General features: G+C 40.0%; 3 long non-coding RNA genes and 18 other non-coding genes across 21 annotated transcripts; 2 read left to right on the forward strand and 19 right to left on the reverse strand.

Moving 5' to 3' along the window:
• Positions 1-569: 569 nt before the first annotated feature.
• trnat-cgu (transfer RNA threonine (anticodon CGU)) lies at positions 570-643 on the reverse strand. Its single transcript has one exon. It is a non-coding gene; the product is annotated as a tRNA-Thr (tRNA).
• A 232-nt stretch (positions 644-875) lies between these two features.
• trnat-agu (transfer RNA threonine (anticodon AGU)) lies at positions 876-949 on the reverse strand. Its single transcript has one exon. It is a non-coding gene; the product is annotated as a tRNA-Thr (tRNA).
• Positions 950-1,050: 101 nt separating this feature from the next.
• trnar-ucu (transfer RNA arginine (anticodon UCU)) lies at positions 1,051-1,140 on the reverse strand. The gene is given in 2 exon segments: positions 1,051-1,086; positions 1,104-1,140. It is a non-coding gene; the product is annotated as a tRNA-Arg (tRNA).
• Positions 1,141-2,201: 1,061 nt separating this feature from the next.
• On the reverse strand, positions 2,202-2,275 carry trnat-cgu (transfer RNA threonine (anticodon CGU)). Its single transcript has one exon. It is a non-coding gene; the product is annotated as a tRNA-Thr (tRNA).
• A 295-nt stretch (positions 2,276-2,570) lies between these two features.
• On the forward strand, positions 2,571-3,873 carry LOC135776962 (uncharacterized). The gene is made up of 3 exons (XR_010544247.2): positions 2,571-2,875; positions 3,304-3,440; positions 3,751-3,873. It is a non-coding gene; the product is annotated as an uncharacterized lncRNA (long non-coding RNA).
• On the reverse strand, positions 3,835-4,362 carry LOC135776963 (uncharacterized). Its single transcript, XR_010544248.2, has 3 exons — positions 4,231-4,362; positions 4,047-4,148; positions 3,835-3,936 (listed from the first exon to the last, which is right to left on the reverse strand). It is a non-coding gene; the product is annotated as an uncharacterized lncRNA (long non-coding RNA).
• Positions 4,363-5,761: 1,399 nt separating this feature from the next.
• trnar-ucu (transfer RNA arginine (anticodon UCU)) lies at positions 5,762-5,851 on the reverse strand. The gene is given in 2 exon segments: positions 5,762-5,797; positions 5,815-5,851. It is a non-coding gene; the product is annotated as a tRNA-Arg (tRNA).
• Positions 5,852-6,677: 826 nt separating this feature from the next.
• trnat-ugu (transfer RNA threonine (anticodon UGU)) lies at positions 6,678-6,751 on the reverse strand. The gene has a single exon. It is a non-coding gene; the product is annotated as a tRNA-Thr (tRNA).
• Positions 6,752-6,983: 232 nt separating this feature from the next.
• On the reverse strand, positions 6,984-7,057 carry trnat-agu (transfer RNA threonine (anticodon AGU)). Its single transcript has one exon. It is a non-coding gene; the product is annotated as a tRNA-Thr (tRNA).
• Positions 7,058-8,506: 1,449 nt separating this feature from the next.
• On the reverse strand, positions 8,507-8,580 carry trnat-cgu (transfer RNA threonine (anticodon CGU)). The gene has a single exon. It is a non-coding gene; the product is annotated as a tRNA-Thr (tRNA).
• Positions 8,581-8,812: 232 nt separating this feature from the next.
• Positions 8,813-8,886, reverse strand: trnat-agu (transfer RNA threonine (anticodon AGU)). The gene has a single exon. It is a non-coding gene; the product is annotated as a tRNA-Thr (tRNA).
• A 101-nt stretch (positions 8,887-8,987) lies between these two features.
• Positions 8,988-9,077, reverse strand: trnar-ucu (transfer RNA arginine (anticodon UCU)). The gene is given in 2 exon segments: positions 8,988-9,023; positions 9,041-9,077. It is a non-coding gene; the product is annotated as a tRNA-Arg (tRNA).
• A 1,259-nt stretch (positions 9,078-10,336) lies between these two features.
• On the reverse strand, positions 10,337-10,410 carry trnat-ugu (transfer RNA threonine (anticodon UGU)). Its single transcript has one exon. It is a non-coding gene; the product is annotated as a tRNA-Thr (tRNA).
• Positions 10,411-10,642: 232 nt separating this feature from the next.
• trnat-agu (transfer RNA threonine (anticodon AGU)) lies at positions 10,643-10,712 on the reverse strand. The gene has a single exon. It is a non-coding gene; the product is annotated as a tRNA-Thr (tRNA).
• An 83-nt stretch (positions 10,713-10,795) lies between these two features.
• Positions 10,796-10,885, reverse strand: trnar-ucu (transfer RNA arginine (anticodon UCU)). Its single transcript is given in 2 exon segments — positions 10,796-10,831; positions 10,849-10,885. It is a non-coding gene; the product is annotated as a tRNA-Arg (tRNA).
• Positions 10,886-12,143: 1,258 nt separating this feature from the next.
• Positions 12,144-12,217, reverse strand: trnat-cgu (transfer RNA threonine (anticodon CGU)). Its single transcript has one exon. It is a non-coding gene; the product is annotated as a tRNA-Thr (tRNA).
• Positions 12,218-12,449: 232 nt separating this feature from the next.
• Positions 12,450-12,523, reverse strand: trnat-agu (transfer RNA threonine (anticodon AGU)). Its single transcript has one exon. It is a non-coding gene; the product is annotated as a tRNA-Thr (tRNA).
• Positions 12,524-12,624: 101 nt separating this feature from the next.
• On the reverse strand, positions 12,625-12,714 carry trnar-ucu (transfer RNA arginine (anticodon UCU)). Its single transcript is given in 2 exon segments — positions 12,625-12,660; positions 12,678-12,714. It is a non-coding gene; the product is annotated as a tRNA-Arg (tRNA).
• Positions 12,715-13,540: 826 nt separating this feature from the next.
• trnat-cgu (transfer RNA threonine (anticodon CGU)) lies at positions 13,541-13,614 on the reverse strand. The gene has a single exon. It is a non-coding gene; the product is annotated as a tRNA-Thr (tRNA).
• Positions 13,615-13,846: 232 nt separating this feature from the next.
• Positions 13,847-13,920, reverse strand: trnat-cgu (transfer RNA threonine (anticodon CGU)). The gene has a single exon. It is a non-coding gene; the product is annotated as a tRNA-Thr (tRNA).
• Positions 13,921-14,340: 420 nt separating this feature from the next.
• LOC135776964 (uncharacterized) lies at positions 14,341-15,631 on the forward strand. The gene is made up of 3 exons (XR_010544249.2): positions 14,341-14,520; positions 14,948-15,084; positions 15,403-15,631. It is a non-coding gene; the product is annotated as an uncharacterized lncRNA (long non-coding RNA).
• The last annotated feature ends 11,809 nt before the right edge of the window (positions 15,632-27,440 follow it).

The following is a 27,440-nucleotide window of genomic DNA, read 5'->3' on the forward strand; positions in this document are numbered from 1 at the left end:
CTGGGATTCGAACAATTCATTTACAAGACATGGTCTTTGGACAGCAATGCCAGGGCATCCTAAAATTGCACGGCTTTCTTTTCATTTAGACAGGTAAAAGAAAGTTTAATCTCCTTGACGCCATTCTGCCTTTCATGAAGGCCAAAGACCACAACCACTGATAACAGGCACCACTGCGATTTTGATCACGTAATCTCCCACTTACAAGACAGGTGCTTTGGCCATGGGGACCCTTGAGAACAAAGCCAGGCAAAAGACATGGCATCCTGACAGAAAATTAAGCCCTATTAGTGAAGGCTTTAGGGTAAAGGTTGTTCATAAATCAGATTGGTCTGTTTTCCAAAAATATCTGGAAGTTATGACAGCTTACATAACAACCATGAATTATAAGGAGGTTGTATTTCATCTGATAAACAGAAACAAAGAAAGCCCTTAGCAGGCTACAGACTGAAGGCACTGCTGGGATTTTAAAATCTGTTTTGAGGGAGGATGAGTCACAGTATGAAGAGATACAATAATGTGACAAGAAAGCCACTGAGTGGGGGCCGAGGACCGCAAACATCGTAAGAAGGCACCACTGGGATTCGAACCCAGGATCTCCTGTTTACGAGACAGGCGCTTTGACCGGCTAAGCCATGGCGCCCTACCAGGAATCTCTTCCAGAGTTAAGTCCTATCAGTGAAGGTTTTATGCTCGAGGGCCTCCATGAATTGGATTATATTGGTCCGTTAGGGAGAAAACTAGAAAGTTTTGCCCAAAGTACAGGCCTTTTGCTGAAAACAGACCGCTGTCGTGACAACTCTGAATTATCAGGATGTACCATATCTCAACTGAGAAACAGCCAAAGAAACGGACCTTAGTTGGCCACATGATAAAGGCTCCGCTGGGATTCGAACCCAGGATCTCCTGTTTACTAGACAGGCGTTTTAACCAACTAAGCCACGGCGCCACCCTCCATCTGCCGCTTGTGGAAGGGTGAGTCACAGTATGAACAGGAACAACAATGTAAGATGAAATGCATTGAGCAGGGTCTTCGGAGCTAAAACCCCGCGACTCTGGTGGGACTCGAACCCACAACCTTTGAATCACATCAACTCATAATCTAGAAGTCCAATGCGCTATCCATTGCGCCACAGAGCCTACCTGCAAAAGCACTGATGTTTTGCACACAATTCTGGATGAAGACAGATTTAAATTATTATTAGCTTTTGTATTTTTCAGCCCAAGAGTTACAATTACTATTTTTACCTTCTGCTCTTTCCATATGCCAATGAGCACAATTGTCAAATATAAGGCATTTTTGGGATACGAACGGGAACATTTCAGTCGTATTATCTGCCCGGACCTCCTGCCTTTCATGTAGATGGGAGAGCAGAGACTGACAAAGGAAGGAAACGCTGGGATTCGAACAATTAGTTTACAAGACATGGTCTTTGGACAGCAATGCCAGGGCATCCTAAAATTGCACGGCTTTCTTTTCATTTAGACAGGTAAAAGAAAGTTTAATCTCCTTGACGCCATTCTGCCTTTCATGAAGGCCAAAGACCACAACCACTGATAAAAGGCACCACTGCGATTTTGATCACGTAATCTCCCACTTACAAGACAGGTGCTTTGGCCATGGACACCCTTGAGAACAAAGCCAGGCAAAAGACATGGCGTCCTGACAGGAAATTAAGCCCTATTAGTGAAGGCTTTAGGGTAAAGGTTGTTCATAAATCAGATTGGTCCGTTTTCCAAAAATATCTGGAAGTTATGACAGCTTTCATAACAACCATGAATTATAAGGAGGTTGTATTTCATCTGATAAACAGAAACAAAGAAAGCCCTTAGCAGGCTACAGACTGAAGGCACCGCTGGGATTTTAAAATCTGTTTTGAGGGAGGATGAGTCACAGTATGAAGAGATACAACAATGTGACAAGAAAGCCACTGAGTGGGGGCCGAGGACCGCAAACATCGTAAGAAGGCACCACTGGGATTCGAACCCAGGATCTCCTGTTTACGAGACAGGCTATGCTCGAGGGCGTCCATGAATTGGATTATATTGGTCCGTTAGGGAGAAAACTAGAAAGTTTTGCCCAAAGTACAGGCCTTTCGCTGAAAACAGACCGCTGTCGTGACAACTCTGAATTATCAGGATGTACCATATCTCAACTGAGAAACAGCCAAAGAAACGGACCTTAGTTGGCCACATGATAAAGGCTCCGCTGGGATTCGAACCCAGGATCTCCTGTTTACGAGACAGGCGGTTTGACCGGCTAAGCCATGGCGCCCTACCAGGAATCTCTTCCAGAGTTAAGTCCTATCAGTGAAGGTTTTATGCTCGAGGGCCTCCATGAATTGGATTATATTGGTCCGTTAGGGAGAAAACTAGAAAGTTCTTGGCACGTTATTGCAATATCCCATAGTACATACATGTTATTAAAACTTGAACTAATGCACTGTGAGTCTTATAAATTGCTTACATACCTCACCGATTTCCCACTGTCTGGAAAACGCTCGGTTTAGTTCCTGTCTCCGCCTCCCAAAATGTCTAGTGTATTCGGGTTGGTCAGATGACTACTCAACTGTTATTGGTCAGCTGGGTTCGGCGTGTGTTTGAAAGGTTACGCCCCTGACTACGCGTGGGTTGACACAGATTCTGACTGAGAGTCACAGCCTCAGAGGCAACGTAAACAAGCGTTATATTTCTCTATAAACGATGGTGTCTGTACTGCCTTACCACTTCGAGCTCGATCCAGAGAGTTCAGAAGGCCGTTACGATATAAACGATCTCCGTCAATGAACGCGATTGGATTTAACTTTTTTAGGTGTCCTTAGCTCTGCCAGAATGCTAAACGAAGACGAAAATGTGTTGCAAAGACATCCAAAAGGTAATTATAACGTACTACATAACTATATGGAAACACCAAATGTAGCACATAGAAAGTATTTGTTGAAATGATTATAAAACGATTTCACTTGGTAATTTCTACATTATTTTACTCTAGTAAAATTTATTATAAAAGACTGCTTACATACTCTATTACTGTGCAAACTATATGGAAACACCAAATGTAGCACATATAAAGTATTTGTTGAAATGATTATAAAACGATTTCACTTGGTAATTTCTACATTATTTTACTATAGTAAACTTAATTATAAAATACTGCTTACATACTATTTTACTGTGCAAACTATATGGAAACACCAAATGTAGCACAAAGAAAGTATTAATTGAAATGAATGTTAGTTCTACATTATTTTACTATGGTAAACTTTATTATGAAAGACTATGTGCTATGTTTTTACTTACTAGGTTTTAAGGAGAATGCAACAGGTTCCAGGGCCTCTTACCTGCGTGATTCATCATCCAGGTTTTGCACAAATTGTCTAAATCCCTACACACAGAACATTTATTGTACCGACTATAAGCCTTTGAGGCGCAGGACTAGAGTAAGTTTTATTACATTTTTAAACCAATAACACTAAAGTATTATTATAGTAACAAAGTACCCAAAAGATGTAACTTTAAAGAAAATATAGTAGTCAGTCAAAAGTTTATTTATTACAAATATATATTTAAATGTTAAACAATATACAAATAAACATACTTTAGTAACCATATTGTGCTCTTCTTTCAAAAATTGTTCAATTCATTTCTTACAGCTATCTATTCAGATAAATGGCATATCAAAGCTTTGTCAGCTGGTGCTATTTAAGACGACACTATAAGGTTATCATTCTGTCGTGTGTTGTTCTCCAGATATGCTTGGAGCTTCCTGATCGGAATGTTGGCTTTCGACGACCCCTGCACTGAAGATGGCATGCAATCACGTCCTCCTTTGAAGGTCTCTCAAACTGTGATGCCAGGTCCATTGGAATCGGGGCTTCCTTCAGCTTATCTTCAAATACCTCAGCAAACACAAGCCTGATCACATCCTCCACATAACTGTAGAAATATTGCAGTCAATAAATCTTTTGTTTTGATCATTTATTTCCCTGCTTCATACATTAAGTTTTCAATTATGAATGTATTTGAAATAAAACATTACTGCTTACGGTATGTAATTTGTGTGTTTTGGGAACATAGCCTTGTACTTTTGCCTCTCCTGCTTTTGTTACGGCTTGGTGACATTGTAATGGATGGCTGCAAGGTACAACCTGTAAAAATATAAGCAAGCATAAATTTATTGTAAAAGTAAATACTACTTTATTTAACACAGTTACTAAAATACTTAAATACCTGCATAGCATTCCAATAAATGAGAAAACATTTTTTTGCTGCAAATCTGAAATCTCAGGCTACGGACGGCAAAGGCATCCACTGATGATGGTGATGGAAACATTGTGAAACGATGCTACTGGCTGGGTTCCTATTATTATGCAGAGAAAAAAAACTTTGTCATCATCAGTTATACATTTAAGACTGGTAGTGGTTTCATTAGCTAAATACATCATTTGTGCTACACACCTTTGCTCCTCATATGCCAGTCTGACTCCTTGTACTGTGTGTTATGATGTTGCATGTTTGCATACAGTGTAGAAGGATGTGTCCAGCTGCGAATCTAAGATATAGACAAATAAAACAAACATGTATTCAGTCAAAAAGACATAACAATAGAGTACAACGACTATAACTCGTTAGACTATTCATTAAAACGTTAATGTATTACATATTACATGGCCCAACATTAGCAACACACATTACGTGTTTACTTCGTTTCAAAATCTAAGAAAGCTTCAAGTAAATACAACAGTAAAATACATATAACGTTAAACAAATCATCTGTACTTAGAGTTTCTTGAGTTTGATCATGAGAACAAATTTTACCGGTAACAGTTTAGCTGGTAACTTAGCAAGTTTGTAAACATGTCTTAACCAACATCGATAAAAAAACGATAGTCTGCATAATTCAACATACACGTGTGTAAATATGGTACGTTGTTTATGAAATACAGTATTACAACACAAAACAGTTCGCTTGCAAGCTTAGCTCTACACGCACATTATGTTAATCTCCGGTTACCGGTTACGTAATGTACAGTAAAAGGCAAATAATAAACGTGAATACTTACAGCCTGTGATCCAGAAGTGCACAGTAATCCAACTTTCAAGAGGAGACGTCGCGCAAATCCAGCTTCGGTTCATGAGAAGCAGTTATTGTGAAAACTCCGTGAACAACTTCTGACTGGATTTTTCCGGAACCGTATTAAACATGATGTCCTCTGTGTAAGTCCATAAAGTGCTATTTTGCCCTCGCATCTAAAGAGACAGCGTCTACTCGAGAGATTTAATCGCTTAAACAATGAAACAAGAGTTTGCAAACAGAGTCAAAGCAGGGACTCACAACCTCCGCCATTTTAGCTCTCTTCTGACTCGGCGCTCCCCACCCCCGTCTTTGAGGGCGTACCCAAGCAAAGCAGAGAGGGCTGAACTATGATAATGTTGGTCTTATCTACGTCACTAATCCCAGGAAGTAAACTGTTGCCTACAATCCGAGTGTTTTTTGTAGTCCTCGAACGTTAGAGACGATAACTCGCGTCATCGTTTTCTTTGAGGTATGTACTTTTTGAATATCGTTAGCATGTACTAATACACACTTACACACAAAATGATGTTTAAAAACGTGTATCCCATAATAGGTGCTCTTTAACCAACTAAGCCACGGCGCCACCCTCCATCTGCCGATTGTGGAAGGGTGAGTCACAGTATGAACAGGAACAACAATGTAAGATGAAATGCATTGAGCAGGGTCTTCGGAGCTAAAACCCCACGACTCTGGTGGGACTCGAACCCACAACCTTTGAATCACATCAACTCATAATCTAGAAGTCCAATGCGCTAACCATTGCGCCACAGAGCCTACATGCAAAAGCACTGATGTTTTGCACACAATTTTGGATGAAGACAGATTTAAATTATTATTAGCTTTTGTATTTTTCAGCCCAAGAGTTACAATTACTATTTTTACCTTCTGCTCTTTCCATATGCCAATGAGCACAATTGTCAAATATAAGGCATTTTTGGGAAACGAACGGGAACATTTCAGTCGTATTTTCTGCCCGGACCTCCTGCCTTTCATGTAGATGGGAGAGCAGAGACTGACAAAGGAAGGAAACGCTGGGATTCGAACAATTAGTTTACAAGACATGGTCTTTGGACAGCAATGCCAGGGCATCCTAAAATTGCACGGCTTTCTTTTCATTTAGACAGGTAAAAGAAAGTTTAATCTCCTTGACGCCATTCTGCCTTTCATGAAGGCCAAAGACCACAACCACTGATAAAAGGCACCACTGCGATTTTGATCACGTAATCTCCCACTTACAAGACAGGTGCTTTGGCCATGGACACCCTTGAGAACAAAGCCAGGCAAAAGACATGGCGTCCTGACAGGAAATTAAGCCCTATTAGTGAAGGCTTTAGGGTAAAGGTTGTTCATAAATCAGATTGGTCCGTTTTCCAAAAATATCTGGAAGTTATGACAGCTTTCATAACAACCATGAATTATAAGGAGGTTGTATTTCATCTGATAAACAGAAACAAAGAAAGCGCTTAGCAGGCTACAGACTGAAGGCACCGCTGGGATTTTAAAATCTGTTTTGAGGGAGGATGAGTCACAGTATGAAGAGATACAACAATGTGACAAGAAAGCCACTGAGTGGGGGCCGAGGACCGCAAACATGGTAAGAAGGCACCACTGGGATTCGAACCCAGGATCTCCTATTTACAAGACAGGCGCTTTGACCGGCTATGCCATGGCGCCCTACCAGGAATCTCTTCCAGAGTTAAGTCCTATCAGTGAAGGTTTTATGCTCGAGGGCGTCCATGAATTGGATTATATTGGTCCGTTAGGGAGAAAACTAGAAAGTTTTGCCCAAAGTACAGGCCTTTCGCTGAAAACAGACCGCTGTCGTGACAACTCTGAATTATCAGGATGTACCATATCTCAACTGAGAAACAGCCAAAGAAACAGACCTTAGTTGGCCACATGATAAAGGCTCCGCTGGGATTCGAACCCAGGATCTCCTGTTTACTAGACAGGCGCTTTAACCAACTAAGCCACGGCGCCACCCTCCATCTGCCGATTGTGGAAGGGTGAGTCACAGTATGAACAGGAACAACAATGTAAGATGAAATGCATTGAGCAGGGTCTTCGGAGCTAAAACCCTGCGACTCTGGTGGGACTCGAACCCACAACCTTTGAATCACATCAACTCATAATCTAGAAGTCACATGCACTATCCATTGCGCCACAGAGCCTACATGCAAAAGCACTGATGTTTTGCACACAATTCTGGATGAAGACAGATTAAATTATTATTAGCTTTTGTATTTTTCAGCCCAAGAGTTACAATTACTATTTTCACCTTCTGCTCTTTCCATATGCCAGTGAGCACAATTGTCAAATGGAAGGCATTTTTGGGATACGAATTCAGGATCTCCAGATGAAAGGACAGGAACTTTCACCAGCCAATGGTGTGCAACCTTACGTCACATGTCTTCAGATCTTTTGAAAACAGGAACAAGACTGTCATATTTTCTTTTTGGACCTCCTGCCTTTCATGTGGAACGGAGAAACAGCAACTAAAAGGATGGAATCACTTGGAATTGAACAATCTGTTTACAAGACATGATCACTGAACAGCTATGCCAGGACATCCTTAAACTCCATGGCTATATTTTAATTAAACCAAGTACAAGAAAGTCAAACCTCCTTGTGGACCTCTTTTCTCCAAATTAAACCGGAGAACAGCCGTTGAAAGGAAGGCATGGCTTGAAATTCAACAGTCTGTTGACAAAACAGGCCCTTTGACCGGCTGATGCTGTGCACCCTAACGTCACATGGCTTCAGGTCTATTGAAAACGGGAACATTTCAGTCGTATTTTCTGCCCGGACCTCCTGCCTTTCATGTAGATGGGAGAGCAGAGACTGACAAAGGAAGGAAACGCTGGGATTCGAACAATTTGTTTACAAGACATGGTCTTTGGACAGCAATGCCAGGGCATCCCAAAATTGCACGGCTTTCTTTTCATTTAGACAGGTAAAAGAAAATTTAATCTCCTTGATGCCATTCTGCCTTTCATGAAGGCCAAAGACCACAACCACTGATAACAGGCACCACTGCGATTTTGATCACGTAATCTCCCACTTACAAGACAGGTGCTTTGGCCATGGACACCCTTGAGAACAAAGCCAGGCAAAAGACATGGCGTCCTGACAGGAAATTAAGCCCTATTAGTGAAGGCTTTAGGGTAAAGGTTGTTCATAAATCAGATTGGTCCGTTTTCCAAAAATATCTGGAAGTTATGACAGCTTTCATAACAACCATGAATTATAAGGAGGTTGTATTTCATCTGATAAACAGAAACAAAGAAAGCCCTTAGCAGGCTACAGACTGAAGGCACCGCTGGGATTTTAAAATCTGTTTTGAGGGAGGATGAGTCACAGTATGAAGAGATACAATAATGTGACAAGAAAGCCACTGAGTGGGGGCCGAGGACCGCAAACATCGTAAGAAGGCACCACTGGGATTCGAACCCAGGATCTCCTGTTTACGAGACAGGCGCTTTGACCGGCTAAGCCATGGCGCCCTACCAGGAATCTCTTCCAGAGTTAAGTCCTATCAGTGAAGGTTTTATGCTCGAGGGCCTCCATGAATTGGATTATATTGGTCCGTTAGGGAGAAAACTAGAAAGTTTTGCCCAAAGTACAGGCCTTTCGCTGAAAACAGACCGCTGTCGTGACAACTCTGAATTATCAGGATGTACCATATCTCAACTGAGAAACAGCCAAAGAAACGGACCTTAGATGGCCACATGATAAAGGCTCCGCTGGGATTCGAACCCAGGATCTCCTGTTTACTAGACAGGCGCTTTAACCAACTAAGCCACGGCGCCACCCTCCATCTGCCGATTGTGGAAGGGTGAGTCACAGTATGAACAGGAACAACAATGTAAGATGAAATGCATTGAGCAGGGTCTTCGGAGCTAAAACCCTGCGACTCTAGTGGGACTCGAACCCACAACCTTTGAATCACATCAACTCATAATCTAGAAGTCCAATGCGCTATCCATTGCGCCACAGAGCCTACATGCAAAAGCACTGATGTTTTGCACACAATTCTGGATGAAGACAGATTTAAATTATTATTAGCTTTTGTATTTTTCAGCCCAAGAGTTACAATTACTATTTTTACCTTCTGCTCTTTCCATATGCCAATGAGCACAATTGTCAGATGGAAGGCATTTTTGGCATACGAATTCAGGATCTCCAGATGAAAGGACAGGAACTTTCACCAGCCAAAGGTGTGCAACCTTACGTCATATGTCTTCAGATCTTTTGAAAACAGGAACAAGACTGTCATATTTTCTTTTTGGACCTCCTGCCTTTCGTGTGGAACGGAGAAACAGCAACTAAAAGGATGGAATCACTTGGAATTGAACAATCTGTTTACAAGACATGATCACTGAACAGCTATGCCAGGACATCCTTAAACTCCATGGCTATATTTTTATTAAACCAAGTACAAGAAAGTCAAACCTCCTTGTGGACCTCTTTTCTCCAAATTAAACCGGAGAACAGCCGTTGAAAGGAAGGCATGGCTTGAAATTCAACAGTCTGTTGACAAGACAGGCCCTTTGACCGGCTGATGCTGTGCACCCTAACGTCACATGGCTTCAGGTCTATTGAAAACGGGAACATTTCAGTCGTATTTTCTGCCCGGACCTCCTGCCTTTCATGTAGATGGGAGAGCAGAGACTGACAAAGGAAGGAAACGCTGGGATTCGAACAATTCGTTTACAAGACATGGTCTTTGGACAGCAATGCCAGGGCATCCTAAAATTGCACGACTTTCTTTTCATTTAGACAGGTAAAAGAAAGTTTAATCTCCTTGACGCCATTCTGCCTTTCATGAAGGCCAAAGACAACAACCACTGATAAAAGGCACCACTGCGATTTTGATCACGTAATCTCCCACTTACAAGACAGGTGCTTTGGCCATGGACACCCTTGAGAACAAAGCCAGGCAAAAGACATGGCGTCCTGACAGGAAATTAAGCCCTATTAGTGAAGGCTTTAGGGTAAAGGTTGTTCATAAATCAGATTGGTCCGTTTTCCAAAAATATCTGGAAGTTATGACAGCTTTCATAACAACCATGAATTATAAGGAGGTTGTATTTCATCTGATAAACAGAAACAAAGAAAGCCCTTAGCAGGCTACAGACTGAAGGCACCGCTGGGATTTTAAAATCTGTTTTGAGGGAGGATGAGTCACAGTATGAAGAGATACAATAATGTGACAAGAAAGCCACTGAGTGGGGGCCGAGGACCGCAAACATCGTAAGAAGGCACCACTGGGATTCGAACCCAGGATCTCCTGTTTACAAGACAGGCGCTTTGACCGGCTAAGCCATGGCGCCCTACCAGGAATCTCTTCCAGAGTTAAGTCCTATCAGTGAAGGTTTTATGCTCGAGGGCCTCCATGAATTGGATTATATTGGTCCGTTAGGGAGAAAACTAGAAAGTTTTGCCCAAAGTACAGGCCTTTCGCTGAAAACAGACCGCTGTCGTGACAACTCTGAATTATCAGGATGTACCATATCTCAACTGAGAAAAAGCCAAAGAAACGGACCTTAGTTGGCCACATGATAAAGGCTCCGCTGGGATTCGAACCCAGGATCTCCTGTTTACTAGACAGGAGCTTTAACCAACTAAACCACCCTCCATCTGCCGAGTCACAGTATGAACAGGAACAACAATGTAAGATGAAATGCATTGAGCAGGGTCTTCGGAGCTAAAACCCTGCGACTCTGGTGGGACTCGAACCCACAACCTTTGAATCACATCAACTCATAATCTAGAAGTCCAATGCGCTATCCATTGCGCCACAGAGCCTACATGCAAAAGCACTGATGTTTTGCACACAATTCTGGATGAAGACAGATTTAAATTATTATTAGCTTTTGTATTTTTCAGCCCAAGAGTTACAATTACGGTTTTTACCTTCTGCTCTTTCCATATGCCAATGAGCACAATTGTCAAATGGAAGGCATTTTTGGGATACGAATTCAGGATCTCCAGATGAAAGGACAGGAACTTTCACCAGCCAATGGTGTGCAACCTTACGTCACATGTCTTCAGATCTTTTGAAAACAGGAACAAGACTGTCATATTTTCTTTTTGGACCTCCTGCCTTTCATGTGGAACGGAGAAACAGCAACTAAAAGGATGGAATCACTTGGAATTGAACAATCTGTTTACAAGACATGATCACTGAACAGCTATGGCAGGACATCCTTAAACTCCATGGCTATATTTTAATTAAACCAAGTACAAGAAAGTCAAACCTCCTTGTGGACCTCTTTTCTCCAAATTAAACCGGAGAACAGCCGTTGAAAGGAAGGCATGGCTTGAAATTCAACAGTCTGTTGACAAGACAGGCCCTTTGACCGGCTGATGCTGTGCACCCTAACGTCACATGGCTTCAGGTCTATTGAAAACGGGAAATTTCAGTCGTATTTTCTGCCCGGACCTCCTGCCTTTCATGTAGATGGGAGAGCAGAGACTGACAAAGGAAGGAAACGCTGGGATTCGAACAATTCATTTACAAGACATGGTCTTTGGACAGCAATGCCAGGGCATCCTAAAATTGCACGGCTTTCTTTTCATTTAGACAGGTAAAAGAAAGTTTAATCTCCTTGACGCCATTCTGCCTTTCATGAAGGCCAAAGACCACAACCACTGATAACAGGCACCACTGCGATTTTGATCACGTAATCTCCCACTTACAAGACAGGTGCTTTGGCCATGGGGACCCTTGAGAACAAAGCCAGGCAAAAGACATGGCATCCTGACAGAAAATTAAGCCCTATTAGTGAAGGCTTTAGGGTAAAGGTTGTTCATAAATCAGATTGGTCTGTTTTCCAAAAATATCTGGAAGTTATGACAGCTTACATAACAACCATGAATTATAAGGAGGTTGTATTTCATCTGATAAACAGAAACAAAGAAAGCCCTTAGCAGGCTACAGACTGAAGGCACTGCTGGGATTTTAAAATCTGTTTTGAGGGAGGATGAGTCACAGTATGAAGAGATACAATAATGTGACAAGAAAGCCACTGAGTGGGGGCCGAGGACCGCAAACATCGTAAGAAGGCACCACTGGGATTCGAACCCAGGATCTCCTGTTTACGAGACAGGCGCTTTGACCGGCTAAGCCATGGCGCCCTACCAGGAATCTCTTCCAGAGTTAAGTCCTATCAGTGAAGGTTTTATGCTCGAGGGCCTCCATGAATTGGATTATATTGGTCCGTTAGGGAGAAAACTAGAAAGTTTTGCCCAAAGTACAGGCCTTTTGCTGAAAACAGACCGCTGTCGTGACAACTCTGAATTATCAGGATGTACCATATCTCAACTGAGAAACAGCCAAAGAAACGGACCTTAGTTGGCCACATGATAAAGGCTCCGCTGGGATTCGAACCCAGGATCTCCTGTTTACTAGACAGGCGTTTTAACCAACTAAGCCACGGCGCCACCCTCCATCTGCCGCTTGTGGAAGGGTGAGTCACAGTATGAACAGGAACAACAATGTAAGATGAAATGCATTGAGCAGGGTCTTCGGAGCTAAAACCCCGCGACTCTGGTGGGACTCGAACCCACAACCTTTGAATCACATCAACTCATAATCTAGAAGTCCAATGCGCTATCCATTGCGCCACAGAGCCTACCTGCAAAAGCACTGATGTTTTGCACACAATTCTGGATGAAGACAGATTTAAATTATTATTAGCTTTTGTATTTTTCAGCCCAAGAGTTACAATTACTATTTTTACCTTCTGCTCTTTCCATATGCCAATGAGCACAATTGTCAAATATAAGGCATTTTTGGGATACGAACGGGAACATTTCAGTCGTATTATCTGCCCGGACCTCCTGCCTTTCATGTAGATGGGAGAGCAGAGACTGACAAAGGAAGGAAACGCTGGGATTCGAACAATTAGTTTACAAGACATGGTCTTTGGACAGCAATGCCAGGGCATCCTAAAATTGCACGGCTTTCTTTTCATTTAGACAGGTAAAAGAAAGTTTAATCTCCTTGACGCCATTCTGCCTTTCATGAAGGCCAAAGACCACAACCACTGATAAAAGGCACCACTGCGATTTTGATCACGTAATCTCCCACTTACAAGACAGGTGCTTTGGCCATGGACACCCTTGAGAACAAAGCCAGGCAAAAGACATGGCGTCCTGACAGGAAATTAAGCCCTATTAGTGAAGGCTTTAGGGTAAAGGTTGTTCATAAATCAGATTGGTCCGTTTTCCAAAAATATCTGGAAGTTATGACAGCTTTCATAACAACCATGAATTATAAGGAGGTTGTATTTCATCTGATAAACAGAAACAAAGAAAGCCCTTAGCAGGCTACAGACTGAAGGCACCGCTGGGATTTTAAAATCTGTTTTGAGGGAGGATGAGTCACAGTATGAAGAGATACAGCAATGTGACAAGAAAGCCACTGAGTGGGGGCCGAGGACCGCAAACATCGTAAGAAGGCACCACTGGGATTCGAACCCAGGATCTCCTGTTTACGAGACAGGCGCTTTGACCGGCTAAGCCATGGCGCCCTACCAGGAATCTCTTCCAGAGTTAAGTCCTATCAGTGAAGGTTTTATGCTCGAGGGCCTCCATGAATTGGATTATATTGGTCCGTTAGGGAGAAAACTAGAAAGTTTTGCCCAAAGTACAGGCCTTTCGCTGAAAACAGACCGCTGTCGTGACAACTCTGAATTATCAGGATGTACCATATCTCAACTGAGAAACAGCCAAAGAAACGGACCTTAGTTGGCCACATGATAAAGGCTCCGCTGGGATTCGAACCCAGGATCTCCTGTTTACGAGAAAGGCGCTTTGACCGGCTAAGCCATGGCGCCCTACCAGGAATCTCTTCCAGAGTTAAGTCCTATCAGTGAAGGTTTTATGCTCGAGGGCCTCCATGAATTGGATTATATTGGTCCGTTAGGGAGAAAACTAGAAAGTTCTTGGCACGTTATTGCAATATCCCATAGTACATACATGTTATTAAAACTTGAACTAATGCACTGTGAGTCTTATAAATTGCTTACATACCTCACCGATTTCCCACTGTCTGGAAAACGCTCGGTTTAGTTCCTGTCTCCGCCTCCCAAAATGTCTAGTGTATTCGGATTGGTCAGATGACTACTCAACTGTTATTGGTCAGCTGGGTTCGGCGTGTGTTTGAAAGGTTACGCCCCTGACTACGCGTGGGTTGACACAGATTCTGACTGAGAGTCACAGCCTCAGAGGCAACGTAAACAAGCGTTACATTTCTCTATAAACGATGGTGTCTGTACTGCCTTACCACTTCGAGCTCGATCCAGAGAGTTCAGAAGGCCGTTACGATATAAACGATCTCCGTCAATGAACGCGATTGGATTTAACTTTTTTAGGTGTCCTTAGCTCTGCCAGAATGCTAAACGAAGACGAAAATGTGTTGCAAAGACATCCAAAAGGTAATTATAACGTACTACATAACTATATGGAAACACCAAATGTAGCACATAGAAAGTATTTGTTGAAATGATTATAAAACGATTTCACTTGGTAATTTCTACATTATTTTACTCTAGTAAAATTTATTATAAAAGACTGCTTACATACTCTATTACTGTGCAAACTATATGGAAACACCAAATTGGCACATATAAAGTATTTGTTGAAATGATTATAAAACGATTTCACTTGGTAATTTCTACATTATTTTACTATAGTAAACTTAATTATAAAATACTGCTTACATACTATTTTACTGTGCAAACTATATGGAAACACCAAATGTAGCACAAAGAAAGTATTAATTGAAATGAATGTTAGTTCTACATTATTTTACTATGGTAAACTTTATTATGAAAGACTATGTGCTATGTTTTTACTTACTAGGTTTTAAGGAGAATGCAACAGGTTCCAGGGCCTCTTACCTGCGTGATTCATCATCCAGGTTTTGCACAAATTGTCTAAATCCCTACACACAGAACATTTATTGTACCGACTATAAGCCTTTGAGGCGCAGGACTAGAGTAAGTTTTATTACATTTTTAAACCAATAACACTAAAGTATTATTATAGTAACAAAGTACCCAAAAGAACAAAAGATGTAACTTTAAAGAAAATATAGTAGTCAGTCAAAAGTTTATTTATTACAAATATATATTTAAATGTTAAACAATATACAAATAAACATACTTTAGTAACCATATTGTGCTCTTCTTTCAAAAATTGTTCAATTCATTTCTTACAGCTATCTATTCAGATAAATGGCATATCAAAGCTTTGTCAGCTGGTGCTATTTAAGACGACACTATAAGGTTATCATTCTGTCGTGTGTTGTTCTCCAGATATGCTTGGAGCTTCCTGATCGGAATGTTGGCTTTCGACGACCCCTGCACTGAAGATGGCATGCAATCACGTCCTCCTTTGAAGGTCTCTCAAACTGTGATGCCAGGTCCATTGGAATCGGGGTTTCCTTCAGCTTATCTTCAAATACCTCAGCAAACACAAGCCTGATCACATCCTCCACATAACTGTAGAAATATTGCAGTCAATAAATCTTTTGTTTTGATCATTTATTTCCCTGCTTCATACATTAAGTTTTCAATTATGAATGTATTTGAAATAAAACATTACTGCTTACGGTATGTAATTTGTGTGTTTTGGGAACATAGCCTTGTACTTTTGCCTCTCCTGCTTTTGTTACGGCTTGGTGACATTGTAATGGATGGCTGCAAGGTACAACCTGTAAAAATATAAGCAAGCATAAATTTATTGTAAAAGTAAATACTACTTTATTTAACACAGTTACTAAAATACTTAAATACCTGCATAGCATTCCAATAAATGAGAAAACATTTTTTTGCTGCAAATCTGAAATCTCAGGCTACGGACGGCAAAGGCATCCACTGATGATGGTGATGGAAACATTGTGAAACGATGCTACTGGCTGGGTTCCTATTATTATGCAGAGAAAAAAAACTTTGTCATCATCAGTTATACATTTAAGACTGGTAGTGGTTTCATTAGCTAAATACATCATTTGTGCTACACACCTTTGCTCCTCATATGCCAGTCTGACTCCTTGTACTGTGTGTTATGATGTTGCATGTTTGCATACAGTGTAGAAGGATGTGTCCAGCTGCGAATCTAAGATATAGACAAATAAAACAAACATGTATTCAGTCAAAGAGACATAACAATAGAGTACAACGACTATAACTCGTTAGACTATTCATTAAAACGTTAATGTATTACATATTACATGGCCCAACATTAGCAACACACATTACGTGTTTACTTCGTTTCAAAATCTAAGAAAGCTTCAAGTAAATACAACAGTAAAATACATATAACGTTAAACAAATCATCTGTACTTAGAGTTTCTTGAGTTTGATCATGAGAACAAATTTTACCGGTAACAGTTTAGCTGGTAACTTAGCAAGTTTGTAAACATGTCTTAACCAACATCGATAAAAAAACGATAGTCTGCATAATTCAACATACACGTGTGTAAATATGGTACGTTGTTTATGAAATACAGTATTACAACACAAAACAGTTCGCTTGCAAGCTTAGCTCTACACGCACATTACGTTAATCTCCGGTTACCGGTTACGTAATGTACAGTAAAAGGCAAATAATAAACGTGAATACTTACAGCCTGTGATCCAGAAGTGCACAGTAATCCAACTTTCAAGAGGAGACGTCGCGCAAATCCAGCTTCGGTTCATGAGAAGCAGTTATTGTGAAAACTCCGTGAACAACTTCTGACTGGATTTTTCCGGAACCGTATTAAACATGATGTCCTCTGTGTAAGTCCATAAAGTGCTATTTTGCCCTCGCATCTAAAGAGACAGCGTCTACTCGAGAGATTTAATCGCTTAAACAATGAAACAAGAGTTTGCAAACAGAGTCAAAGCAGGGACTCACAACCTCCGCCATTTTAGCTCTCTTCTGACTCGGCGCTCCCCACCCCCTTCTTTGAGGGCGTACCCAAGCAAAGCAGAGAGGGCTGAACTATGATAATGTTGGTCTTATCTACGTCACTAATCCCAGGAAGTAAACTGTTGCCTACAATCCGAGTGTTTTTTGTAGTCCTCGAACGTTAGAGACGATAACTCGCGTCATCGTTTTCTTTGAGGTATGTACTTTTTGAATATCGTTAGCATGTACTAATGCACACTTACACACAAAAGGATGTTTAAAAACGTGTATCCCATAATAGGTGCTCTTTAACAGAAAGTTTTGAACAGTGGATAAAAAGTATCAACATAAAAGCTGATATTGGCTAAAACCAGTGTACAATACCTAAAAAGAGTAATCTTTGAAGGGCAAAATTAAATTTGTGACAAACACCACAGAACCATGCTTGACTATCCATGTCAAAACACAGTGAAGCAAATGATGGCACACAGGGTGTTGTAGTTCATACCAGAGTTATTACCAGAATATGCCAGTAGGGTCAAGTAATTTAGGGAATTTAAATGTAAGGACATGGGAAAAAATCTGACAGATGTTGTTATATTGTAGAGAAGACACACCGCAGGTTTGTATGACAGAAGGCATTGAGAAGATGAAACTGAGAGCAGATTTGGATTACGAAGGGGATCCCGGTTACAAGCATTTGTTTGTAGATGGTTCATGCTATAAAAATGAGATAGGCTAAAGTTGCATGGGAAATAGTGTGATCCTGGGAGATCCAGCAACTGACAGATTTAAAGTATTGAGGTGTAAGAGGGTGAGGCAGGGACACATGTCTGCACAACGTGCAGAGTTAATGGCTTTAATTGAAGCATGTGAAATTGGAAAAGGTACAGATATGGAAATCAATGTAAATACTGATATGTGGTGAAAATGGGTTTAAGAGAAGTAATGGCCACCCAATTAAACATCTTACAGAGATTACACAACTATTTGAGGCAATACAAAAACCAGCTAAAGTAATTGTAATTAAGTGTGCAGCACACACAAAAGGAGATTCATTTATTGACAAAGGAAATGAAAAAGCAGATGAGGAAGCAAAACTAGGCGCGGCAAAACCAGAGCGAGCTGAAACCATGACCATGGTAGTGACAAGGTCAGGTAAAAAGACTGAAAGTGAACAGGTGAGCATTTCCGCAGACGTAACTGTAGATGAAATCCGAGACATGCAATATACAGCGACACAAATTGAAAAGATAGAGTGGCAAAGCAGAGGTGTTGTTAATGTAAAAGGTTTGTGGAAAACCGAGCAACAACAATTAGTAATTCCATCTAGAATGGAGAAAATGGTAATGATGGACGCGCATGGTAGTGAACATTGCGCAAGGGGGGAGATGATAGATAAGATTTTGAGACAACAGGGTTTCTGGTTTATTAATATGCAAAACAAAATTAGCAAATTTTTGTCAGAATGTGACATATGAAAAGAAATGTCAAACTAGCAGTACATCCGATGTGTCTGTTTCCAAGTGTGGAACGACCATTTGTGCATTTAGTGATGGATTTTTTAGATATGATCCACCCAATTAAGGAGAAAATGTGTTTTTTAGAGATGGACAGAAGCTTATCCAGTGTGAACGCAGAGTGCGCAAGCAGTGGCTGGAGCACTTAAGAGGGAAGTGGTCCCAAGATTTGGGCTTCCCAAGGTATTGCAGGCAGATAATGGACCAGGATTTCAGGTCAACCTGTTGAGAAAAGCACTTGCTAGGGTAGGAATAACCCAAAAATTTGGATCAGGGTATCATCCACAGTCTCAAGGGGCGGTTGAGAGGTGTAACGGCATACTTAAATCAAAAATAGCCAAAATCTGTGCACAGACTAAACTAAATTGGGTTCAGGCCTTACCAATAGCGCTCATGGCCATAAGGTCTAGTACTAACAGGGAAACGCGTTTATCCCCTCATGAAATGGTAACTGGGAGACCAATGTTCAAACCCAACCAAAATGAATTGAATTTGGAGCATGAGGAGGATCTAAAAAATTAAATTAATGAATATATTGCTGAACTAATGAGAAACCATAAAGCTATTTTACAGATTGAAAGCAGGCCCAGAGAGACACCTGGTGACGAGACTGCAACACCTTTTCCTGTAGAAACCGGGGTGTAGATCAAAGTTTACTAGCGTAAGTGGGATGAACCCAGACGAGAAGGCTCGTATATAATCATAGAAGCTAGCCCAGCAGCTGTTTAGGTAAAATGTTCCTAATTGTGGTATTATAATACTCTTTGTTTCCAGGTACCAGAGAAGACAACCGCGGCGCCTGTCTCCATGTCATTATGTTGAAATAACCATATGATAAATAAACACTGTAACCTTATTTTTTAGATAGTGATGTGATGAACCATAGAAACTGGATTTGGAGATCACAATGAATGGGTAATGTATAATCAAAGTATTTAAGGATATGGAGGATGAAGATTGCATGAATGTTGTTTATTTGTTTCTACTAATGAAAATGTTTCTCCCACCAAATATACAGGCCTATAAGGTTAATTATACATGTTTTAAAATAACGATTTCACAGATGGGTGGTGCCAAAGAAAAATTGATGCTACAAATGACAAAGAGGAATACAAAGCAAACTGGTTTGTAGGCCAGACCACAGAAAGGGCAGACGTATGGTGAATCTGTGTTGACATGAATTTAAGGCCAAGTTTGAGAATAAATTGGAAGGGAACCTGTACCCTTGTACAATTAATAATGCCATTTCAAATGTTTTCATTACCTGATTTTGGGAGCCTACATGATAAAATAAGTGTTAGGAGTATTAACAGACAGAAAAGAAATCTGCCTGGTGGATCTTATGATAAAATGAGTATATAGAGTGTACAGTATAGACGCCATAGGGGTTCCAAGGGGGGTGCCAGATGAATACAAAGCGAGAAATCAGATTGTTGCAAGTTTTGAGTAAATTCTTTTCTGGTGGCCATCCTCAACCAAAAATTTGGATTGGATTAATTAATTGTATTACGTTAAGGGGATAACTGAACAAATGGGACTAACGTCACTGATGGCACAACAAAACAGGCTGGCATTAGATATGTGGTTGGCTGAAAAGGGGGGTGTTTAAAAAATTATAAATGATGCTGAAAATTTATTTCTGACAATACTGCCCCTGATGGGAGCATTATAAGGGCATTAGAAGTTTTGACCGCCTTGTCTAATGAATTGGCTGAGAACTCTGTGGTAGATGATTCGTTTACAAAAACTATGGAAAAGTGGTTTGGTAGGTGGAGTACACTGATAATTTCTTTACTGATGTCAACTGCTGTAGCTGTTGCTATCCTTGCATTGTGTGGTTGTTGTTGTTGCATACCATGTATCAGTGGTTTGATTGAGAAAACTATCGACACAGGAATGGGTAAGATCATGTACCAACGGGTACAAATTAATGAGGACAACGAGGGAGATAAATTTGAGGACAACATCCATGTGTGATGGGGAACCAACGAGGCTCTAGTACCCTCCTCCCTCACACGGCCCTCTACGCGTGCAAAGCGCATGGGTTGAAGACCGTCGAAAGCTGGAAGATGCACCCTACACATATACATATAGAATTTATGTTTCTTAGAAAGACTCTGTGTGGAGTGCCCACCAGAGCAAAACACTCTCATGTGAGAATCATTATGTTACTGGTAATGTTAAACTGGACATAGGGTGTCACCTATACTAATGCATTTATTATTTTTTATTAACATTTGAAGAGCTCTTTTCCAAAACGCGATAAACGCCATTTTTAAAAAAAATGAGTTTGTCAGGTCATTTGGCTGTGTACTGAACCTATTCACTGCTCCATGAATGTTTTATGTCAAATCATTACATTTCCTTGTTAAAATGTAGGTACAAGATGCCGTTCTTTTCCAAAACGCGATAAGCGCCGAGCCTATTTTTAGCCTAAACGCGATTTATCCTCTCGACCAATCAGAACTCGATGAGCGTTTGACGCAATCCAATGGCGGCGCTCTGAACAGATGTTTGTTTATGTTCATTCATTACTCAAATGAGGATTAATGTCATGTTAATACATCACCCGGAGAAGGTACCCGTTTGCAAGGCGATCTTCATCAAAGTGTTTGGTATGTACAACTTTCGTTTCAGAACTGGCTCGTTTAATACCGTTTTGTACGTTTGCGATAAAGTTTTTTTCCTGTGAAGAAGCCTGCTAACGTAACATGAAAAGTACTGAATAGTTCGATAGCCTGCTGATAGACAGACTGGCGTTTGATACATTGACCAATGTCGTGCAAAAGTACAAAATGTGGGTAGTGAACAATGCAGGGACATCTGTAAAGTTTTGCTTTTTGGATTGGACATTATGAGCGCGTTGTTACATGGTATGTCATTAAGAACAGAACGAGCCGAGGGGAGCTCGCTGTGTGTGCGTGTGAGGTTAATACAACTGTGTGTAGACGAGAGAGAGAGAGAGAGAGAGAGAGAGGGAGAGAGAGCGTGAGAGAGAGAGAGCGTGAGAGAGAGAGAGAGAGAGAGAGAGAGAGAGAGAGAGGTGAAATATATCAAGCAAAAGGGGTTCCTAATGCCCTGCTAAGGAGAAAACTGAAATGGTGGAGGGAGTAATAGCAAGTTAGTTATGTGTAATTCTGTTTATTTCATACTGGCTTCAAATATATATCACAATCTGAATAATTTACTTATTCATTTATAGTATAAAGAGTCCCTGAGTACATGTTGCATATTCTGTTATTTGTTTTGTTTTGTTTTTTAAAGAAAAAACATACATTTATGGGAAAAATATATGGATTTATAGCGTTTTGAAAAAAAATAAAATTAACTTTGAATTTATAATCAACAATATTGTTGTTTGATTTAATAATCATTATTCAACATGTTTAGATTGAGCAAAAAATCCATTATAACAGCATAAATTGAATATTCACAAAATGTGTGGGTCTAGGTAAAAAATGTACTTTTTCTGAAAACTTTTGAAATGGATTTATAGCGTTTTGGAAAAGAGCTCTTCATTTATAATCTTTTGCATTTGTTATCATTTATTAACAAGGTATTATCTTTTGCATTTATTATTTTTATTACAAATTATAATCTTTTATTAGTAATGCAAGTTGCAAACCTGAAGTGTGTGTAAAATAGGGAAAGGGATGGTTTTAAGCATCACTGTCCACGGTGTGATGACAGTGTAACAAGCCTGGTAAGTGACTGATGGTCCAGGAATCTCCTGGGGGTGGAGGTAAAACATCCACCTAGCACGGCTTACCAGAAAGTGAAAAGAATTTTTTGAAAAGATGATATGCTTGCTTTAGATTTAAAATGGAATGTTATGTTTTTTTTATATGTTGTTAATCATTACTCTTTTTTACAGGTTGTTAATTATCATTTAAAGGATAATCGGTGTGAAATGACTGTTGAAACTAGAAAAGTGACTGAGGGTCTGGCCCTAACTGTCAGGGGTATTTTATTCTTTGATTCTTTCTTTAAAGTACCTAGCCCGGCTTCTCATTTAGTTTCCGAAGGGGGGAGATATGGTGGAGAAATTTTGAGTGTTTTATATAAAGTATACTTTTAACGTGTTTTATGGTTGAGGTCTAAATGAATTAAGTTGTCTCTCTGATGCTTGCACATGACAGTGTTTTTCCACAGCTAGGCCGGGATGGGGGACGTGTGACCTTGGTAAGAATAGCAAGATAGCTTTATGACGCATTAGAAAACAAAGGCATTGTGTTTTACCAGCAATGGCTGTCTTTTTGTGTAGCAACTTAAAGGTTGCAAAGATACAGGCACAGTACAAACTAATTGTTTGAATGGGAGGGCTACTAAAACGGGGGCACTATTTAAATCACTGAAAAACTCAGAACGGGGTCATTGTCATTATCATTTTACCAGGTGTACACCCTATGACCAGTATTGTGTTTCAAGCTGTCTGACACAATTCTTTAATAAAATACTTTAAAGAGAATTTTACATCTCAACTGTCTCTGATTCTCCTGAAAAAATCCACGACAATGGTTGTCCAAGTGAATGTCTTGTGTGTTGCAACAATAACGTTAGCCGGATGCTATCATTATCAGTTAACATTTTTGTCTGGTAATGTCTGTGATCGTATGTTTCTGTGTTGGGGTGAACTCGTTCCAAGAAAAATGGGTAGAGACAGCATTTGGTTGCAAGCGGCGACCAGTGAGCCCTAAAATGTAGTCGTCTTTAGCAGACCTGCCAACCTGTACGCATTTTATGTAGCAGGTACTCATTTTGACCTCAAAGTACGGTGGTACGATTTGTCACTCTAAACTACGCAAAAACCTGATGACGCCCTTTGCAGCGCGAAGTACTCAAAAGAAGCAACAGAAAAAAGAAAAATATGTCCAATCATAGCACTGGGCTCATCCACCACATAGAAAGTGGGGATGATTGACAAGTCGTATGGCCAATCAGTAACAAGAGTCTGCTATCGATGGAATCACAAAATCCAGCGTGATCTCCTTCCTCCACCCGCAGTATCTGACCATCTTTTTCAACGGAGAGTCAAGACAGCTGACCCGCTAAGGTAAACTGGTCAGGGTGGATGTGCAAATAATGAAATAATGCATTAGCTTAATCCTTTGAAGTCGATGGTCGCGCGGGCTCCGTTTCATAACGTGCACTTGACCGCAAGATGCGCTAACATTACTTCTGATTTGTAAATGAGCATCATTTATAATTGAGAGCTTACGAAAAAGTACAATGATTTTACCACGGGGAGAGCATCCAGTTTTAGTCAAAAAACGGAAAGTTCACTCTTAGTGAAGGGAATCCACCTGACATCCGAGTGAAGCAGATTAAATGTGTTCTGAAATAACGCGCTTTTGATAATTGTCAATAAAATAAAACGTCATATACAAACCACATCAAATAAAGTTTTATAAATGGAGAATATCTCATGTCTCAAGCACCCACGTGATAGGTGCCTATGCCGTACTGTACTGCACTGTAAACAAAGCTACAATAAATTACAGACAGACATACAGTTAACAGCACTAGTGTAACAGTTATGGTTGAATTTAAAGCAGTGTTAACTCTAAAATACTGTCTTAAAGGGATAGTTAACTTAAAACATGTAATTCATAGTTTACATAACAGAACAGACCATCCAAACATTTATGAGTTTCTTTATTGTGTGATACACAAGTTATTTTAAAGAGTGTTGATAACCACAGTGTCTGGTCCCCACTCCATTGTATTTTTTGCTAGTCAGGGGAAAACAAAATTTTTTTTGTGTGTGTTTAACTCAAGAAAGAAATCATGAAGGTTAGACACAATATGAGGTTGAGTAAATGATAACAGAATGTCATTTGTAAAAATTCCAAGGTTGGCAGGTCTGCTTTAGTGAAGTGTCTGCTGCATACATAAGTGCTCCCCTTTCTTATGGTGAAGTTAGGTCCTTAATCTCGCCGGATAGCCTGAATCCACTTCTGTCTTACTTCACCATCAACAGGGAATTAATGGAACAGATACGGCTTTTTACATTGCCTTGACTGCGGAGGAAGTAGATTTCCGCGACGATTATGTATTTCCGGTCATAAATACGGAAGTTGTGAGAAAGGTCTATAGAACGACAACGTCGGAGTGAATCCAGAGCTCGCCACTCTGTAACTGAGGTCTCGTTTCGGAGCTCTCTTAATGTGTGCGAGAGAAAGTGATCAAACGGGTGACGGATTTATGCTTTGCTATCCTTGCCGAATGCGGAATGTGCAGGCAACTATGAATGGTTGCTGAATTTCTGAGGAGATTCGCTATATCGGCTACAGGACTGTTCCGGACAGCTTTGCTTGCCGCAAGTACTTTATTTTACACACGCTCAAGTTCACGCTACACACGCATTCTCTTTTAAGAGCGAGTCCCGCTGAATCTTTACTTTGTTTCCTTTTTTTGTGTGTGGACATTGAAGTTTGAAACATTTATATACTTCAAAACTGTCTTTAAATGAGTTCGAGAGCAACTAGTGTTTCATTTGCTCATAATGTGAACTGGTGGACAACTTTGTTGTTTTCTTTTCTTTTCTAACTCAAATTCCTTTTAAATGTGTTTTGAATTTGTTTGTAAAGGAACAATTGCAGGGCAACACGGTTTCTGATGCCTTTGGACATTAATGAACAATTGTTTGAAAGTGTAAAATGTCTATTATTTGTATTGGTTTAATGAATACTTCATTGTGTTTCGGTTGCACTTTCTGAACTTATCCGTGAACTAAATAACTTTATAAATATTTTGACTTGGCAATTTTTCCAAGTCTGGCGCCCGAACTAAATAAATTCCAATTTCTTATTCTTTTTATAATATGTTCGGGGTGGCACCGTTACAAGTGGATAAAAATCTACAATAGCAATGGATGTTACCCCACAGGTACATTTTGTTGTGTATTTCTAATCTTGGTACAATGAAAAATGCATTTTGGAAGGAAATTATTTTGTTTTGAGTCAAGTATGTCAATTATGAGTTACTATGCTATATTGTTCTTTTGTTAGTCCAATTCCATTTTATTGATTTTTATTTTAAGATGTATTATCGAGCATATGGACTTTTTACTGATAAATGGATCGAAAAAGGACATTTAGTTGAACATTAGTTAATGTTCTGCAAATTTTTTGTGTAGACTGTTTTTTTTTAGGCTTTCAGGACCTTAACCCCCAGGGGTCCAAAAACTCGTCGACACACACAACTGAGGAATATCTTCATTTATGTCTGGACATTGAGGAAGGGAAGCGTTTATCTTTAACGTTACCTAAGAAGAAGAACAATGGAAGACGCACTGGAGGAGGATATATTCCTGAAGAAACTGTAAGTCATTTGTCTTCATTTATATTTGCTATCATGTAATATGCTTATGACTTGTGCAGTTCAGCCTTCATAAGCAACCTCAGCAGACTGCACGCTTCAGATTGAAAAAATGTTCTAAATTTAGTTTATGTACATGGTAGTTTATCTGAATGTAGTGCTATCATTTACCCATCAGTTATGTATGTAAGGGTATTTCTGTGGACAATTTATGCTAACAGCTGTTTATAACTCTCTTACAGGTCTGCATCCCTCTCATCAGTACAAAACTATGAAGTGGAAAAACATATTCACACTTTTTGGACATAAAGTTATATGGTAACATAAGCCACATGAAGTTAACAGCTCTGTTGTCTATCAGTTTCTTATACAAGTTTAGTTTTTGAATAGAGTTTGTTTCCAAATAAACTGAAAATGTCCTACTGACCTTCATTTCTATTTTGATTATATTGTTAACTTCTTAATAAACCTCAAACAAACATGCATACATTTATTTGTCCTCACATTCTTTACTGTAGTTCCCTCCTGCCTCATTATGCAGCTCATTATGCGAGCCTTTGTTTGCTAGCTGTCAATCAACCTTCTCACATAAGGCCCCTCTAAACAAAAAGTGTCTTACAATTTCTTTCAATATATTGTTTTATATGAATGAGTAGGCAGGATGATTTTCACATCATTTTAAAGAAAAAACTCTCGACTACTAGATTCTGTTTAGAAAAGTCTTGTTAAAACATGTTAAGTATTTGCTTTTTTAAAAACCACGCATAAACATTTTTCTCTCAAAAATACAAACATGTACATACATGTAGCTCATATAATATTTTAGCCCAGTTTGTGCTGAACACAGTGTTATGAGACACTTGCCATTATTATGTTTTAAAGCAACTGAAAAAAGACCAAATGTAAAAGCATGTCAGAACCAGAAAAATGGTCGGACCCCAGAGGGTTAATTAGCTGTTTACATGCAACACTGTTTTATTATGAGCGCCGCGTTGTTTACACAGAGATGCAAGCTTGCGCACATGGTGTGTTTGATTAGGGTTTGATTAGGTGTGTTTGATTAGGGTTGGAGCTAAACTCTGCAGAGACACCGGACCTCCAGGAGCAGGATTGGTGACCACTGTGCTAAACGATCACATTTATTTGTTTAATTCAGGGCTTACCAGAGACAAAATGCTGATTGTACAATCTGGAGTTAGATGTCGGCTGCCAGCCAGTCCCTCCTGTTGTTCACGATTGCGGAAGAGTGTGAAATCAACAAATATAATATCTGTCATATAGAGCAGACAACTTGGTGAACATTTTGGGCTTTAGTTTACTAATGCGAATGAACATTCCCTCTCATAGCACGCTGTATACCATTATTACCATAACAGCCCTGCACCCCACAGTTAACAGTGAATCACATCTTCTGAGTACACATAAAACCATTATCTCTACTATATTTATAAACTTTAATTGTAGATATAATGCATTATTTCATGACGATACACACATGAAAAGTCCTTGTGTAACTTGCTTGACGCACCTGATGTTTCATATACAAGGACCTGGTGAAGCAATTTCATAATGTATTACAATTTATTGTTTTGTAGTCCTTATAATAAGTTGCTGGGACA

The sequence above is a fragment of the Paramisgurnus dabryanus genome, chromosome 18 (genome assembly GCF_030506205.2).
Source record: "Paramisgurnus dabryanus chromosome 18, PD_genome_1.1, whole genome shotgun sequence".
NCBI classification, from domain to species: domain Eukaryota; kingdom Metazoa; phylum Chordata; class Actinopteri; order Cypriniformes; family Cobitidae; genus Paramisgurnus; species Paramisgurnus dabryanus.